This window comes from Amphiura filiformis, chromosome 1 (genome assembly GCF_039555335.1).
Source record: "Amphiura filiformis chromosome 1, Afil_fr2py, whole genome shotgun sequence".
NCBI lineage: Eukaryota > Metazoa > Echinodermata > Ophiuroidea > Amphilepidida > Amphiuridae > Amphiura > Amphiura filiformis.
This window is the reverse complement of record NC_092628.1, coordinates 81,146,916-81,154,144: the sequence shown is the minus strand read 5'-3', so window position 1 is coordinate 81,154,144 and position 7,229 is coordinate 81,146,916. Positions and strand designations below refer to the sequence as shown.

Here is a 7,229-nt window from a genome sequence, read left to right as displayed (position 1 = left end):
ATCCTGTATATTATTCAGAAAAATTGTGAGAAGATACAAAAAACAACCGTGTTAGTAGGCTTATAATAAAGTTAGATCCAAATGTTTGCAAGCCCGGCTAGCTCAGTCGGTAGAGCATAGGACTCTTAATCCTAGGGTCGTGGGTTCGAGCCCCACGTTGGGCGCATTTATTTTTTTCTCCTTGGTTTTTTATTTTATTTTTATTTTTATCTTTATTATTATTTTTCTCACAATATTTAAGCCACATAAAATTAATGTTTTGGTTATCATGCCTTTCTTCTTCAATTTCTGAGATTTGTCAGATTATTTTTTAGATTTTTCAAAACTTTGTAGACTTCCCAGCAAACACAAACGTTTTAAAAACATTTTAAATAAGTTATATTTTGGCTTTTGGTTTAGGTAAAAACCGTAACGTTTTAATAACATTAAAATGTCGGGTTATATTTATAAAGGTCATGAAAACGTTTTAAAACGTTGTATAGAAACACACTGCAACAATATTTTTAAATTTTGCTGAATTCGTCACCGTTACTGAATCTGCCGTGTCGCTAGGTCGTAATAAATCCATCGGACGCGCCGAAACACTTCGTCATAAGATCTGTGAAACGCTATGTAACACTGAACTACCTCAATCAAACATCACCAAAGATGAGAGGAAGGCTCTGTCGGAATTAACTAAGGATGAAAACATCGCCATAGTCCCGGCAGACAAAGGCAAGTGTGTAGTGGTTTTGAACAAGTGTGACTATGATGACAAGTGCAATGATCTGCTAAAAGACGAAAAAACATACAAGCAAGTAGGATATAATCCAACAAGTGGTTACAGGAAAAAGGTAACAGAGTTAAGATTCTTAATGAGAAAACCATAAACATCGATGACCAGAGACAGTTAGATCCCCCCCCTCTGAGCCAGCGGTAGGCCTACCTGCGTTTTATGGACTCCCGAAAATTCACAAGCCAGAACCAATACCTGTAGGCCTAAGGCCCATTGTGAGTAGCATCGGATCTGTAACGTATAATCTCGCAAAGTACGCGGCTAAAATCTTAGGCCCCCTTGTTGGACAATCTCCGCACCACATCAAAAACACTCAAGAGTTTGTTAACCGAATTAAGGATATCACTTTAAGCGAAGGCGAAACAATAACATCGTATGACGTTACCGCTTTGTTCCGAATTGTTCACAATGTATTCCACCAGACTTTGCGCTGAAAGTTGTAAAGGAGTGTTTGAACAATGATACCACCTTGAGTGAACGGACAAACCTGAATGTTGATCAAATCGTGGAACTCGTAAGCATCTGTTTGAATACCACCTATTTCTCATACCAAGGCAAATTTTACAAACAACAACATGGAGTTGCGATGGGATCCCCCGTTAGCCCGATAGTTGTTAACCTGTGTATGGAAAGTTTCGAGCAGCAAGCCTTGCAATCATACCCGGGTGTTAAGCCTAGACTCTGGTTACGTTTTGTCGATGATACCTTCGTGATCATTGAGCGCACCGAATTAGAAGGTTTCTTTCAACACATCAATAAGCTAGACGACAACATCAAATTTACTCAGGAAAGTTGTAAAGACGACATATCGACACGCTAGCTTTCTTAGACTGCCTGATTAGTGTGAAGAACGATGGTTCGCTAACTTCAAATGTTTACAGAAACCCCACGCACACTGATCATTACTTACAATTTGGATCACATCACCCATTGATACACAAGTTGGGAGTAATAAGAACTTTACAATACAGAGCTGATACCATCATAGCGAGAACGAACTTATCCCAGAGGAGAAAGACCACATCAAAGAATCGCTGAAGAACTGCGGTTATCCGAACTGGGCTTTTCTAAAAGCCAACAAGAGCAGGAAAGACCAAAAACAGCCTGATGGTGGTGGTCAACCCAACAAAGCTCGCATCACTCCCATATATAGCTGGACTGTCAGAACGTGTAAAGAAACACCTCAAAGCTTTTGGGATTTCATCGTCGTTTAAGCCAAATAACACCCTTCGTGGCAAGCTCGTTCAAGTAAAGGACAAACAATCAAAAGAAAAACGCTCAAACTTAGTGTATGGATTAGTGTGCGGTGACGCTGACTGTTCTGCTGCCTATGTTGGCGAAACAAAACAAGCCTTGAAAGCTAGACTCACCAGCAAACACAAAAACGTTTTTAAAACGTTTTAAATAAGTTATATTTTGGGTTTTGGTTTAGGTAAAAACGTTTTAATAACATTAAAATGTCGGGTTATATATAGGCCCTAGGTCATGAAATCGTTTTAAAACGTTTTGTATGAAAACACACTACAACAATATTTTTAAAATGTTTTCGAAAAATGTCATTGTAAACTATTTTTGCAAACATTTTGGGCAAATATTTTGTCAACACTTAAATAACATTATGTTAAAATATTTGCACCCAGCAAACACAGAAATGTTCTTAAAATGTTTTTTACAAAACGTTTTAATAACATTTAAATGTCGGGTTATATAAAGGTCGTGAAAACATTTTAAAAACGTTCTTGTAAATATTTTGGGCAAACATTTTTGTAAAATATTTTTCAACCCCAAAATAACATTCTGTTTAGAATGATTTGTACCAAGTTTTCAAAAATGTTTTTGGAATGTTATTAAAACGTTTTTATACCCTTTATATAACCCGACATTTAAATGTTTTCTGTAAAACATTTGTGTTTGCTGTGCAGTAAATTACCAACAAATGTTATTTAATGTTATGAAAACGTTTTATACCATTAATGTACCCTTTATATAACCCGACATTTAAACGTTTTCTGACAACCGTTTATAACCTTTTGCGAATGATGTCGAAAACGTTTTGTGTTTGCTGGGTCAATCAACATAGGAGGCCCAGTTCAAACGAGGCCCAGAACTCCGCCGTGTACCTTCACCTTAAAGACACTGGTCATAATATTGACACCGAGGACGCAGTGATTCTCGATAAGGAGGAACAGTGGCATAGGAGAGGCATCAAGGAAGCCATCTGGGAGAGAGTAGAGCAGCCGTCACTTAACAAGAAAGGGGACTGAGACACAACTTATCTCACGCATGGGACCGGGCCATCAAGACGATCCCTAGCTGTCTCAAAGTGTCACATGACCAGCCCAGCGGGTCAGTTGCCTGATGAAGTCTGATGGTTTCAGACGCAACGTAGCAAGTTGCAAAAAAATGTAAGTTCCAGTATTTGATTTAATTCAAAACTTTGTAATATTTTTAAATGTTTTCAAAAATGTTATTGTAAACTATTTTTGCAAACATTTCTGCCAAATATTGTGTCGATTTAATACCCTGATTTTCATCAGTACCCTTCTTTTTTTTTTTTTGCAAATTTATAAAGTATATAAATATGTTCATCATCTCATGTCCTGAATTTATAAAATATCTCTACATACAAAGTGGTTTTAAACCATTTTAGAGAATCATTTTAGCCCTATATATTTTTTTGTTTACTGTATCCTGGTAACTGAGATGTGTGTTTCATAACAAACCAAGTTTATTCTATTGAACATGTCCAAGTAGAATACATGAATAGAATACATTAAATCCTTTGTTATACTATCTATAGAAATATACTCACTGATTATAACACTGAATAAATTAAATAGGCCTAAATAATCTCTTCCACATAGACAATTTAATACTACACCATGTATGTATCTTCTATAATATGTTGTTAGGAAAAGAGATTAAAAAAGGCTATAAGGTCATCAAAGGTCAGGTTATAGGTCAATTGGTTCAGGTCAAATTCAGGCATCAATTTTGAATACATGTGATAGTCTGTGATATCATACATGTCATAATGAGGCATCAATTTTGATATTTTGTCTGTTACTGGATATATAATGGAAATGTGTGACGTGGATATACTAAAATACCTTGGGATGTAAATGGTGAGTACAATTTAGATTGCCTAGTTGAGTTGGATTGGGCAAATAAATATAAAATAGTTACCAAAATCACAAAAATGAAGCTTACGGAAAACTACCTAATATGGTGGTATAGGTGACAAAAAATACAATCTTTTTCAACATTGCTGTAGTGTGGTTGTGGTAACCTGTTACCTATGGCTTAATTAAGTTTCAGTGACATAGAGTTGCAAATTCAAAATACAAAATATACGGTAGCTCGACATTGAAAATAGAAGCATTTTAACCGGTTCGTTTTTTGATAGTTGTGGAGCACCAAGTTCATGAAGTCAAAAAGAAATCAGGGACCACTTATTCCCATTTTACATATCAACGTTATTTCCCTGTGTTAGCAACACATATCCAAAATTTTAACGAAATCCGTTGATAGTAAGCTTTCCAAAATGAAGTGAATTTAAATCATCAGTGATGTACCTGCTTTTGAAGATAGAAGCCAAAAGGAGGTACATCAGTGATGTACCTCCTTTTGGCTTCTATCTTGATCTTCAAAAGCATGTAAGCTACATTGATACCGATGCAACCAATAAAACGAGAAGATTTGCCCCTTCATTTTGCATACCACTTTGTCCAATTTTTTTTTGTAATTTCTTCACAAAATGCAAAAAAATGCAAAAAAAAATCAATGGGTGTAGTACCCCCTTTAATAACATTATGTTAAAATATTTGCACCCAGCAAACACAGAAATGTTCTTAAAATGTTTTTTTTTCAAAACCTTTTAATAACATTCAAATGTCGGGTTATATGAAAACGTTTTTAAAAGGTTATTGAAAATATTTTGGGCAAACATTTTTCGCAAAATAATTTTTCAACCCCCAAAAAACATTCTCAGAATGTTTTAATTTTGTATCAAGTTTTCAAGAATGTTTTTGGAATGTTATTAAAACGTTTTTATACCCTTCATATAACCCGACATTTAGTTTTCTGTAAAACATTTTTGTTTGCTGAGCTGATTATCAAAAAATGTTTTTTAAGGTTATGAAAACGTTTTATACTCTTAATAATTATACCCTTTATATAACCAGACATTTAAACGTTTTCTGACAACCTTAATTTATAACCTTTTGCGAATGATGTCGAAAACGTAGGCCTATTTTGTGTTTGCTGGGTTTGGAAGACTTTTTTTAATAGGTCTGGGCCATATGATAGCATGTTTAGGAAGCTTTTTATAGGAAGACTTCACTACATAAATAAGTTTATTAGAGAATATCGAATATGGATCACCCAGATGGGGGAAGGCTCCACGATTTTGTGAACTCGGGGGGGGGGGGGCGGGGACGGGGGCCTTGGGGCACTCCAACTTTGGAGGTGACGCGTATGTACTGTTAAGACCCCTTTTTCAGCATCGCTGTCAACCAAAGACCCCATATTTTTTTACGGACACATGCTCTGTCCCCCGAAGACCCCCTATTTATTCATTTGATCTGTCACCCAAAGACCCTTAGCCTACTGCAATTTGAACAGCAACTTTCATTTTTCACTGATTTTGTTACTTATTTTAAAAAAACAATGAAATTTGAAGCCATTTAGGGAGTGTTCAGAAATACTTTGGGGGGGGGGGGGGCTGGAAAATATTTTTTTTCATGTCGAAAATTTTTTTACCCCCCCCTCTTCGCGAACCCAAAACTTTTGTGACCCCCCTCTCAATGGACCTAAAACTTTTTGACCCCCCCCTCATATAGGTTCAAAACTATTTTTACACCCCCCCCCCCCCCACCATCATAATGTACCATTCTGCTAATTCAATTTTACTACCATTCAAATGGCATTAATGGTACTAAAATTTGTATTCAAGTGCAATAAAAATGTATGCATGTCATTGATGTGGAATTGTTTTTAGTAGTACGCTAAACATTTTGCCATTTGGAAGCTAAACGAATGAAATTTGATGTAAAAGTGGATAACATACGCGCAAAAATTTGTACTTTTGGGGCTAAAATGGCCAAATATGAGCTTAATTTGGTCAGAAACACACATACAAGCGTCAACATTGGGGAGATGGTTGAATGTGCCATCCCCCCGGGATCTACGCCTATGTATTTTAGCCCAAAATATAGGGGCGTAGCAAGTTTTCTTGGTCGGGGGGTGAATAAAATTTCGGGGACACAGACGAGAAAATAAATTGCAGTTGCAAATACATATACCGGTTTTGTTTTTTAGAGAGACTGTACATGTATTTGAGCTTCAAAAAAGGCTTTATTGGGACAAAACGCGTGCAAAAATTGTGTATTTCGCCCATGATGGGATGAAAATGCCTTTATTGTGACAATGTGGGCACACAGCGTGCAAACATTTTGTATTTTACACTATTTTGGCCCATGATCTGGTTGAATTTATATGGAAAAGGGTTGATCTCCTTGCTCCTTTTCTTTGCCCTCCAGATTTTCTCTTTCATTTTTTGTCAGAGGGGCACTTTTCTCTTTCATTTTTTTTCTGTTGCCCTTCCGCCCCCTGTCTACACTACTGCTGAAATGGTGTGTTTTGCTCTTAAATTGATGGGCCAGTTCGCATAGCGCAAAATTTTGCAATTTTACCCTATTTGGGCCCAAAACATGGTGCTTTTCGATGTGCTAAAAAAAGTTGCACATGGCAATTATTGCTTTATTTTTTCTTCTTTAAGGATTTTTAGGGATGTCCCCCCTTGGAAAAAAATTAGAGGGGAGGATGTGTACCCCGGTTCTCCAAGCCTCCTCCGCCTATAATTGTAATGCAACATGATTTAGTTGTATATATTAGTGATAATAAATGAATAATCTGTACTGCATGAAACATTATTGTAAAAATTGTCAACACTAAAGAAGAGCAAAGATATTGCAGCTTTTAGTGATTTAAAGAGCTGACCAGAAAGAACTGACACAAACCTCAAAATTAAGTATGGACAACAATTTTGAGCACTGGATCAAATGTACTTTTGTACTGGTGAATTTTTTATCCCTCCCCCCCCCTCTACGTGCCGAAAAACTTTTTAACCCCCATGTTCATAGACCCAAAACTTTTTAACCCCCTATTCAGAACTCCTAAAATTTTTGACCCCCCCTACATATTTTCCAGCGCCCACCCCCCACCAGAGTATTTATGAACACTCCCTTAGAACTAGAAATTCGATTTTCGAGGTTTTTGTGGCCCTGTTTCGGCTCTCACCAATCCATTTTAAAAAAAGGGCATGTTCCCACCCAATGACCCCATATTTTTTACATTTTGCTATCGCTGAATGCCCCTTAGTGCGAAAGTGCCAGCGCTACACCTAGGCCTATATCCATTTAATATTGAATTTCGCCCGGGGGTGGGGGTTATC

General features: G+C 36.7%; 1 non-coding gene across 1 annotated transcript; it reads left to right on the top strand.

Moving 5' to 3' along the window:
• Positions 1–91: 91 nt before the first annotated feature.
• Positions 92–164, top strand: Trnak-cuu (transfer RNA lysine (anticodon CUU)). The gene has a single exon. It is a non-coding gene; the product is annotated as a tRNA-Lys (tRNA).
• The last annotated feature ends 7,065 nt before the right edge of the window (positions 165–7,229 follow it).